This window comes from Callorhinus ursinus, unplaced genomic scaffold (assembly GCF_003265705.2).
Source record: "Callorhinus ursinus isolate GAN/ISIS: 27379988/994484 unplaced genomic scaffold, GSC_fseal_2.0 scaffold6, whole genome shotgun sequence".
NCBI lineage: Eukaryota > Metazoa > Chordata > Mammalia > Carnivora > Otariidae > Callorhinus > Callorhinus ursinus.
In genome coordinates this window covers 8,187,869-8,197,117 of record NW_027397068.1, presented here as the reverse complement: position 1 = coordinate 8,197,117, position 9,249 = coordinate 8,187,869, and the positions used below count along the sequence as shown (strand labels likewise).

At 38.0% G+C, this 9,249-nt stretch overlaps 1 long non-coding RNA gene across 2 annotated transcripts; it reads left to right on the top strand.

The window, feature by feature from the left end:
• Positions 1–1,160: 1,160 nt before the first annotated feature.
• Positions 1,161–8,388, top strand: LOC112814444 (uncharacterized). Of its 2 annotated transcripts, XR_012378409.1 has the most exons (4): positions 1,161–1,424; positions 4,815–4,886; positions 6,166–6,343; positions 6,438–8,388. It is a non-coding gene; the product is annotated as an uncharacterized lncRNA (long non-coding RNA). The 2 variants fall into 2 exon arrangements; XR_003205767.2 differs by lacking the exon at positions 4,815–4,886.
• The last annotated feature ends 861 nt before the right edge of the window (positions 8,389–9,249 follow it).

Sequence of the window (9,249 nt, the reverse complement as noted above, 5' to 3'; positions counted from 1 at the left end):
TGAATCATCCTTCCCTTAAATGAGATGGCCCACGCAAGAGAAGAAAATGTTAGCTGGTGGACAGATTCAGGTTGACTTTGAGGAGCCTGCAGACCAACTGCATACAAGGTTCTGGCTAGAACATAGATGTGGGACATGAGTGCATACTTAGCAATTAAAAGAATTAATATGCTTATAATCACATGGTGTGAAGGTAAGAGGAACAGTGTGACCTGAAGATAGAATTTGTAAAAGGGATAACATTTTATAGAAGTGCAAAAGGTGTTGAGCCTGAAAAATAAAGGAGCAGTCAAGAGGAGGAAACTTAAGAGGTAGCAGTATCAAAGAATCATTTAAAACTATTGACCACTTAGGATGGGGTCTGTGTAAAAGCTGATAGAACATGGGTAATGGAAATAATGGTTTCCATTTTACAAATGTGCTTTGTTCTTTTGCCTTCCCGAGTAAACTATATTTCACACTAGGCACACATCTGCCTATGGGAAAATTAAATTTGTACATAAGAAATGTAAAGAAAGGACAAAGAGAAAGTCAGTTTTTGGCACTCTACATACAAACTGGATATGTAGCAAGTTAACAAACCTTGTTCACAGGATGTTATTTCAGCAAAGAGTAGGCTGAAGGACTTAGAATATAGGATTTACTTATGTGGAGGGCTGTCCCATGTCCCTACCAACAACCAGGACAGACAGGGGAAGACATAATGAAGAAGAAATTTAAAAAGACATCTGGCTGTTTCTGGCCTGGGGAGAGAAAAGAAAGAAAGAGATTGGAAGCTATAAAACCTGTGTCTCATTTCTCCTCCCTGGACATCAGGGAAATGTGCATTATATAAGTGAGGATAAAATCAATGAGACAGATATGAGCTGTAGTAACCCATTCGTTTTGTCAGGGAAGACTCTGGGAAAAGAGCATCTTTCAAGTTGTCCCCTTTGCCCCAAATACAACAACCTGGGATGCAAACACAGCTCCTTGACTATGCAGTATGTGCGGAAAGGGAAGGTTCTAAGGTTGAGCTTTCTCAAACCTCCCCAGTTCCTGCATTTGTGTAGCCAAGGGACAGTGGGCCTGTCAAGGGGCCTACTGGGCAGAGCAAGGTGACCTCACAGAGGAGGCTTAGTAGCCGCTGGGGCACCACGCTGGACAAAGGCCAAGGAAGTTACCCAGGAGCAAAGTGAGGCCAGGTCAGCCAAGAGCACTGCTGGATCCTTACAAAGAAAACAAATTAAGTGACATCAGCTGTAGACTGCCTATAACAGGGCCAGCAGCACCCAGTCAGCCACAAGACATTACTCCAGAGACCTACAGGTAACTGTGAGTGCGCCTCCCAGGACCAGCATGAGCCGGGATCCTCTTCCCTGACACCCCTGGATGCCTCCTTAGAGAAAGAAGCAGCCGCTGGAGAAGGCCATCTGAGAAACTGAGTAAGTATCTTTCCCAAATAAGTAACAAAAAAGCTCCTAATATCATATTGGCCTTTGTTTATCCCAGATGACAGATTGAGTCAATCTGTTTTCCTACTACTCCACAGATAAAAGTTCAGGGAAAAGATGAGATTCGTTGTAGATAACATAAAGAATTTTTTTCTTCACATTACAGTGTAAGCATAATTTGAAACTTTGCTGTATAGCTAAAGATGGGCAATAATATTTTCCAAAGTATATTCCACAGAACACTAGTTCCTCAGAATGTTGACAGATATTATACAGGCAAAAAAATAAATAAAAATTTTAAAATCAGGTTAAAAATAAAAAAATATTTAATGCAAACACTTCTGAGATCATTTACTTTACTCATGAAAATTCTGAATCTCCAATAGAGCAATTTGGTATACCTCATTCCCATCAATTTGTCCAAGAATTTTACTTTCACAGACCATCTCTCTGAAAGACTTTTGGAAACACTTCTGGCATTTAAAAAACGGAGATCCTTCAAATCTTTAGAAAAATTGGGATCACGAGCCCTATAGTCTACTGTCTTCCCCTCTACCATGGTTCTTCAGTTGGCTATGTCAGTAATATTGCCAAACAAGAAATACATGGTTACCCTTGAGCAAAACGGTGACGCCAAAGAAACTAACATTTGGTGAGCACAGAATTCCACCTTCTTCCACTTTGGGCACATTTCGTCCTACCCCTTTCCTCCTAACAAAACTTCTCAAATTTCTTTGTTTATTCTAAACTACATTGGTGACTTATTGACCATGATGGTGGACCAGCCACACCAGCTGCCTCCCCTTTCTCACAAGAATCAATAGCAGTGCACTGCAGTATGGTGCAGTGGGTACGAGTCTGGAGCCAGACTACCTGGGCTTCTTTGAATCCTGCCTCAACATTTGCTAGCTTCATGATGACCCTGGGAAAGTTACTTAACCTCCCTGACCTCAGTGTCCCTACCTGCAAAATAGATTGAATAACAGTACTTGCCTATTGCACTGAGACTATTCTCTATCATTTAATGTATATTAAATGATACATATATGATTTATATCACATATATGTCATTTAGGACATAGTACATGCATATATATTTTAGCTATTTTTTAGCTTGCCAAAATATTAGCAAAGGAATAGAATGGAATGAACTTGCAATGACAAAGAGAATAAGAGGAGCCATCAATAAAGTGATTTCAATAAATTTATAGAAGAAACAAAGCAGATAAAGGAATGCCACAGATACAGCAGGGCAGAGGAACCCACAATCTAGCTTCAGAGTTGGCAAACTTTCTCTGTAAAGGCCAGGTAGTCACTATTTTAGATTTTATGAGTCAAGAGGCAAAATTGAGGATGCTATGCAAGTCTCTGTTGCAACCACTCAATTCTGTTGTTGAGGCACAGAAGCAGCCATAGACAATACATACAGGAATGAGCATGGTCAGGTTCTAATAAAATTTTATTTATAGACACTAAAATTTTAATTTGATATAATTTTCACATTATAAAATATTATTTTTAATCTTATTTAATATGAGATATACCCTCAACAAGTTTTTAAGAGTACAACACATTATTGTTTATAGGTACAATGTTGTACAGTAGATCTCTAGAGCTTATTCATTTTGCTTAACCGAAACTTTATGCCCTTTAATTAATAAATCTCCATTTCCTCTCCCTCCCAGACCTTAGCAACCAGCAGTCCACTTTTTGATTCTATGAACTCTATGAATTTGACTTTTTTTTTAAAGTAAACTCTGTACCCAACATGGGGCTCAAACTCACAACCCCGAGATCAAGAGTTACATGCTCTACCAACTGAGACAGCCAGCGACCCCTGAATTTGACTATTTTAGATACCTATTATAAGTGGAATCATGCACTATTTGTCTTTCCATGACCTCCTCATGTCACTTAGCATAATGTCCTCCGTGTTCATCCATATTGTCATTTATTGCAGAATTTCCTTTTTTTGTTGTTGTGAATCTTGCAACCAGAGTGACAGTGCCACATGAGTAATGAACATAGGAGTGCTAAATATTATTAATTTCATATTTACCAAAATTCCATTTAAAAATACAAACGCTAAAATGTAATTTAAAATTACATTTTGGGAAATTGGATGAAGGTGATCAAAGAGTACAAACTTTCAGTTAGAAGATGAATAAGTACTAGGGATATAATATACAATATAATGGCTATTGTTAACACTTCTATACAGTATATTTGAAGGTTGCTAAGAGAGTAGATCCTAAAAGTTCTCATCATAAAGAAAAAACATTTTTTGTGACTATATGAGGTGATGGATGTTCACCAAATTTATGGTGGTAATCATTCCACAATATATGTAAGTTAAGGCATTATGCTGTACAACCTCAAGCTTATATATATATATATATATATATATATATATATATATACTTTTTATATATATATATATGTTGTATGCCAGTTATATCTCAATAAAATTATATCTCAATGAAATTGAAATTTTATCTCTATAATTCTATGTAGTTTGAGAGCACATATATTTATATATTATATACTTGAAAGAAAAAATAAAATGTAAAAACTACCCTCAGCTCTCCCAAACTATACAAAAAGAGATGACTGGCCGTATTTGACCCATGGACCATAGTTTGCCAATCCCTGTTGTAGAGCATGTTAATGTGAGAAATGCTCTAGACTAAAAAACAAAGATCCAGGCACTACAGCAGCAGCAAAAAAGGTGTGAGACAAAAATAGATTCACTGAAAGTCTGTAGATAGAACATTCTCTGGCCCTCCTGGGACTCCTCTGGAGAAAAAAAAAAAATTGACTTGAGAGACAAGAAACCCCAGTCCCTGGCTCTGCCATTAATTGAGGGGATATGCGCTCTCTGTTACTTTCTGACTATTTTATCTTTCCGTATGTTCTAAGAGGGTCTTCTCAAACTGGTTTCTTTCTTTTTCATGATACCCTGTTTCTTTTCATCACCTGTGCAGACACCTGAAAAAGCATTGTGCTTGCTTGATTCCCTCTGGGCTGCTTTCAGCACTGCTGACATCCAGGGAGCCCTAGGAAGGGGCTATGACAGTGCCTTTCAATTCCATCTCTCCCCTGCCCACCCAACCTCAGAGGGGCTGGAGAACACCTCAAATTAGAGCTTCCCATGGTGGGAGCCCATCAGGTACCTCAAGAGTTATTCTGTATTGTAGCTTTTCCCTTTACCCTTTGACACTGCTTAGTCTTAGGCTCTTCTCTTTCCCTTGCTTTCGATGGAATCCCAGAAAACATCACTGGTTTGCAGAGATGCAAACATTCATAGACAAGCTACACTAACAACTATACTACCATTTGATAATGTCTTAATATCAACAAGCTCTCTCTTGAACATTTCAGAAAATTCAAAAAAGGAGTCAGAGAGAAATGTGCTTTTTCTTTTCTATGGCAAAAAAGGAATACATCCCAAAGGTGAGAGTGGCTACTGATGATGAAGAAAGCTACTGTCTGGGAAAAGGAAAGGGCTCTATCTCGGGAAAGGGTAAGCCAGGAGAGACTGAAGGGCCCTGACTTCTGACACTCAGTCTTGGAAGAGGATCATTGTGCCATCCTGTGACATAGAGATAGGTTAACTTTGTTGTATTTAACTAGGTTCTTAATTATTGATAGATGCTTTTAAACACAAAGAAGAATGATCATGGCAATTTAGACTCTGTCTAGTTTCCTCTTTATTAATTTTTAAATTATTGACTTTTTCTAACTATTTCCATGTTTATTACATAACTAACAAATAATAAAGTTTTAATGTATTAAATAAGATTTCTCCTAACATTTATACATTGATTATAAATTAATTATATTTCTTACCAGTCTATAATATACCAGACTCCAGAAATGCTTTAAACACCTTAAAAACAATATAAATATTGATGCAGTGCTTCTAGAATTGATTAGTACAGATATTGGGAAACTATTAGAAAATCACTAACATCATAGATTCAAATATGTTTATTATGTTTTTTATTTTAATATACATTTTCTTTTTTCTTATCCAGTCACAATTATACTCATTTGCCCTGAGAGATAGGGTTGCCTTCTTAACCAACTAAAGCTGCAAATAGGATTTGAAAGTCCATAATTGGGCCTAAAACCACATATCTTGGGTCACCTTCCTAATTTGTTTTACCCAAGGCCATTTTCCAGTTGGATGAACCCCTTTTCATGGGTAAAATTCTATCACATAAGAAACTGTCTAAATTATTAGCTCTGCTTATTATGAATGTCTTATCTTTTATAGATCAGCTGATATAGACCTACTTTGCAACAGTTTTTTCTGCATATATTTCTTTCCTTTTAACAATCCAGTCCTTGTTTGTTTTGTAAGCCTTGTCTGATTCAGTTAAATCTAAGGACTAGATTGGTTTGAGTCACTGAAATTACAACTTTGCTCATGAACCAGCCATTAAAACAGACAATATTTACCTGATATGGCTAGACTCATCAGAGAGATGGTTAGGTTGAAACCTCACTCAGAATATTTTTTGATATCAACCAGTGGTTCTACTGTAGAGATGTTTGTTATTAAGTACAAGAGCCAAACATACATCTAAGAATTGTTGTCTGTACCAGAACCTTAATTCAGCCTGGTGCCCTCTCACACTGAGACACTGAGGGTAGTGTGGGAGGACAAAAGGCAACTGTCATGGGTTTTCCCCCAAATCCCTGCTTCTAGCCCTTACTTCTCTTCCAGATCCAGTTCTGCATTTCCTGTGACTGCCAGACACTTCCGCCCAGAAGTCCCATTGACACCTCAACTCAGTAGGACTAAAACTAGAACTTCTTCTCCAACTCACTCATTCTACTACCGCAGATATTCACTCAAAATCCCATCAAATTCTTCCTTCAACTTGTTAGCCACATTTGTTAAGGTAACCAACTTATAGAAAAAGCTGAACTCTTCTAAGCAAACAGAAATTCCTCTGTGTTAAACCAGCTCTGTTGAAAATTATTTTCTACTTCCAGATGAGATCATGGCCAGGTTCCTTGATTTAACAATCATTCGAGAATAAAAAGTCATCCAAGGATTCTGGGAAGATGGCAGAGTAGGAAGCACCAGGAATCTGTCTCCCCACCTAGATAATAATTGTATTGGCAGAATCTGTCTGATATTATATTATTTTGGAACTTTGTGGAGTTTACTGAAGACTTGCAACTTCCAAGGGAAGGCATGGACAGTAAATGGAGTCAAGTTCGGCTCTTAGCACAGTAACAGCTACCCATCTCCTACCCCCAGCCTTGTGGCCGACACTGTGCATATGTTCCTGGAGCAGCCTGCCCACAGCTGGCAGGCCAGAGAGAACCCTGTCCTCCAAATGCTCTGCAAACTGATTGATGCCTCTGATCACAAAGATGCAGACAAAAAGGTGGGCAGTCATTGTTGCTCCTCTCCCCCATTGTTTCAAGCCCCTCCCCTTCCAGTTAAAGTAACTTCTAGGGAATTTAAAAAGCCAATGCCCTTTTCTCCCCTCTCATTTTCCTTTTTCCCTTTTGAATGCCAGATATTAAAGACTAAGACATTGAAAAACAATTGCATATATGGGGAAAATTAGAAAGTTACCATGCATTTTCAAGGAAAGGCTCAGAAAGGATCTGAGAAGACCTTAACTTTATACCTCAGAGGGATCCTTGGCATAGAGACAGCCTACAAAAATCAAAAAGACAAAAATAATAAACAAACAATAATAAAAAACAGCACACCTTGGGGAAGGGGGTGAATCTTATTTCCAGAATTGCCACATTACTAGGTTCAAATATCTAGTTTTCAACCAAAAAATCATAAGGCATACAAAGAAACAGGAAAGTTTTGCCCCTTTAAGGAAAAAACTAAACCAACAAAAACTGTCTCTGAAAAAGACGTGATGGCAAATCTATTACATAGAGAGTATGAAAAAACTGTCTTAAAGATGCTCAAAGAACTAAAGAAAAATTGTGGAGAAAGTCAAGAAAACAAGGAATGAACAAAATGGAAATATCGATAAAGAGATAGAAAATCTAAAGATAACCTAAAAGAAATTCTGGAGCTGAAAAGTAAGATAAAAAATTAAAAATTCAGTAGAGAGAGTCAAGTCAGATTTGAGCAGGCATTAGAAAGAATCAGCAAACTTAAAGATTAATGAAAATTATTAGGTTAAGAAAAAGACTGAAGAAAAGTGAACAAAACTAAAAGGACCCATGAGACACAATCAAGTAGAGAAACATATGCATTGTGAGAGGCTCAGTGGGAGAAGAGGGAAAGAGAAAGCAGAGGAAATATTTGAGAAATAATACCTGAAATCTTCCCAAATCTGATGAAAGACATGAATATAAATATTCAAGAAATTTAACAAACTCCAAGTAAGATGAACTCAAAGAGGCTTACACTACAGCACATTATAATCAAATTTTCAAAAGACAAAGACAAGGGGAATATGAGTAGAAGTGGTGTTTGTCACTTCCAGGCCTAGACCACAAAAGTCTCCCATTCAATCCTCCACAATCTCTATTGCTCCTCATACACTGGCTGGAAGGAGAGATTCTGAGGCCCCAGTGAAACCATGCAAAAGCAGAGCCCACATCCCTGAATCACTGCAAAGGCTGCTCATTGAATGCCCTCCCTAAACTAAGTGATTGAGAAATAAATCTCTATTTTGTTATACTACTGATAATTCAGGGGCTATCTGATTTTAAACTAGCATTACACCAAATAATATAATTTTCCTGTGTCATTTTGTTGCCAGGAATGCTTCCTCTATTACATCTGCCTGTCAAAATGTTTAAAAGTCCAGCTCAGGGGCACCTGGGTGGCTCAGTTGGTTAAGTGTCTGCCTTCAACTAGGGTCATGAACCCAGGGTCCTGGGATAGAGTTTGAGCCCCGCATTGGGCTCAGTGGGGAGCCTGCTTCTCCCTCTCCCTCTGCCCGCCCACCCCCTGCTTATACTCTCTCTCTCTCACACTCTATGTCAAATAAATAAAGAAAATCTTTAAAAATATATAAATAGGGGTGCCTGGGTGGCTCAGTCATTAAGCGTCTGCCTTTGGCTCGGGTCATGATCCCAGGGTCCTGGGATGGAGCCCCGCATCGGGCTCCCTGCTTGGCGGGAAGCCTGCTTCTCCTTCTCCCACTCCCCCTGTTTGTGTTCCCTCTCTCACTATCTCTCTCTCTCTCTGTCAAAAAATTAAATAAAATCTTAAAAAAAATTTTAAATAAATAAAAATAAATAAATAAATAAACTGCCACTTCTTTCTCTAGTTACCCAGGCAAAATTTTGTCCCTCTTCTAACATTGGCTATATCTCTTATTATCATTTTATAGCAATGATCACATAATATTTAATATTTGTATTCATGTTTTATCTCTACAGTAGACAGTATACTTCTAGAAGGTAAGAATCATAGTTCTTTTACCTTCACATGTCCCACAGTATCTAGTAGAGTTTCTTGTACACGGACACTATATACATATTGAATTATACAGGTTACTTGTGCTACACACCATCCATCTTCTTGAAATCACCTCTGCAATAGAGAGCCATCAGGCTGGTCCTTCTGGTAGATAGTTTGTACTGAGAAACCCAATTTCCCATTTCTAGAATGCTATCTTTGCTCTGCCTCCACCCTCTTTTTTTTTTGTCCCTTTCTCAGACATACATATAAGCAGCTTTCTCTCCTAACACTCCTCCTTAAAGCTAAGTTTTGCCCATACAGAAGTCCCTATTTGTCACTGACCCTTAGTTTAGAAAAATAGTTTTTTATAAGATTCATTACAGAAACTCAGTAGTTTCTCCACACTTCCCA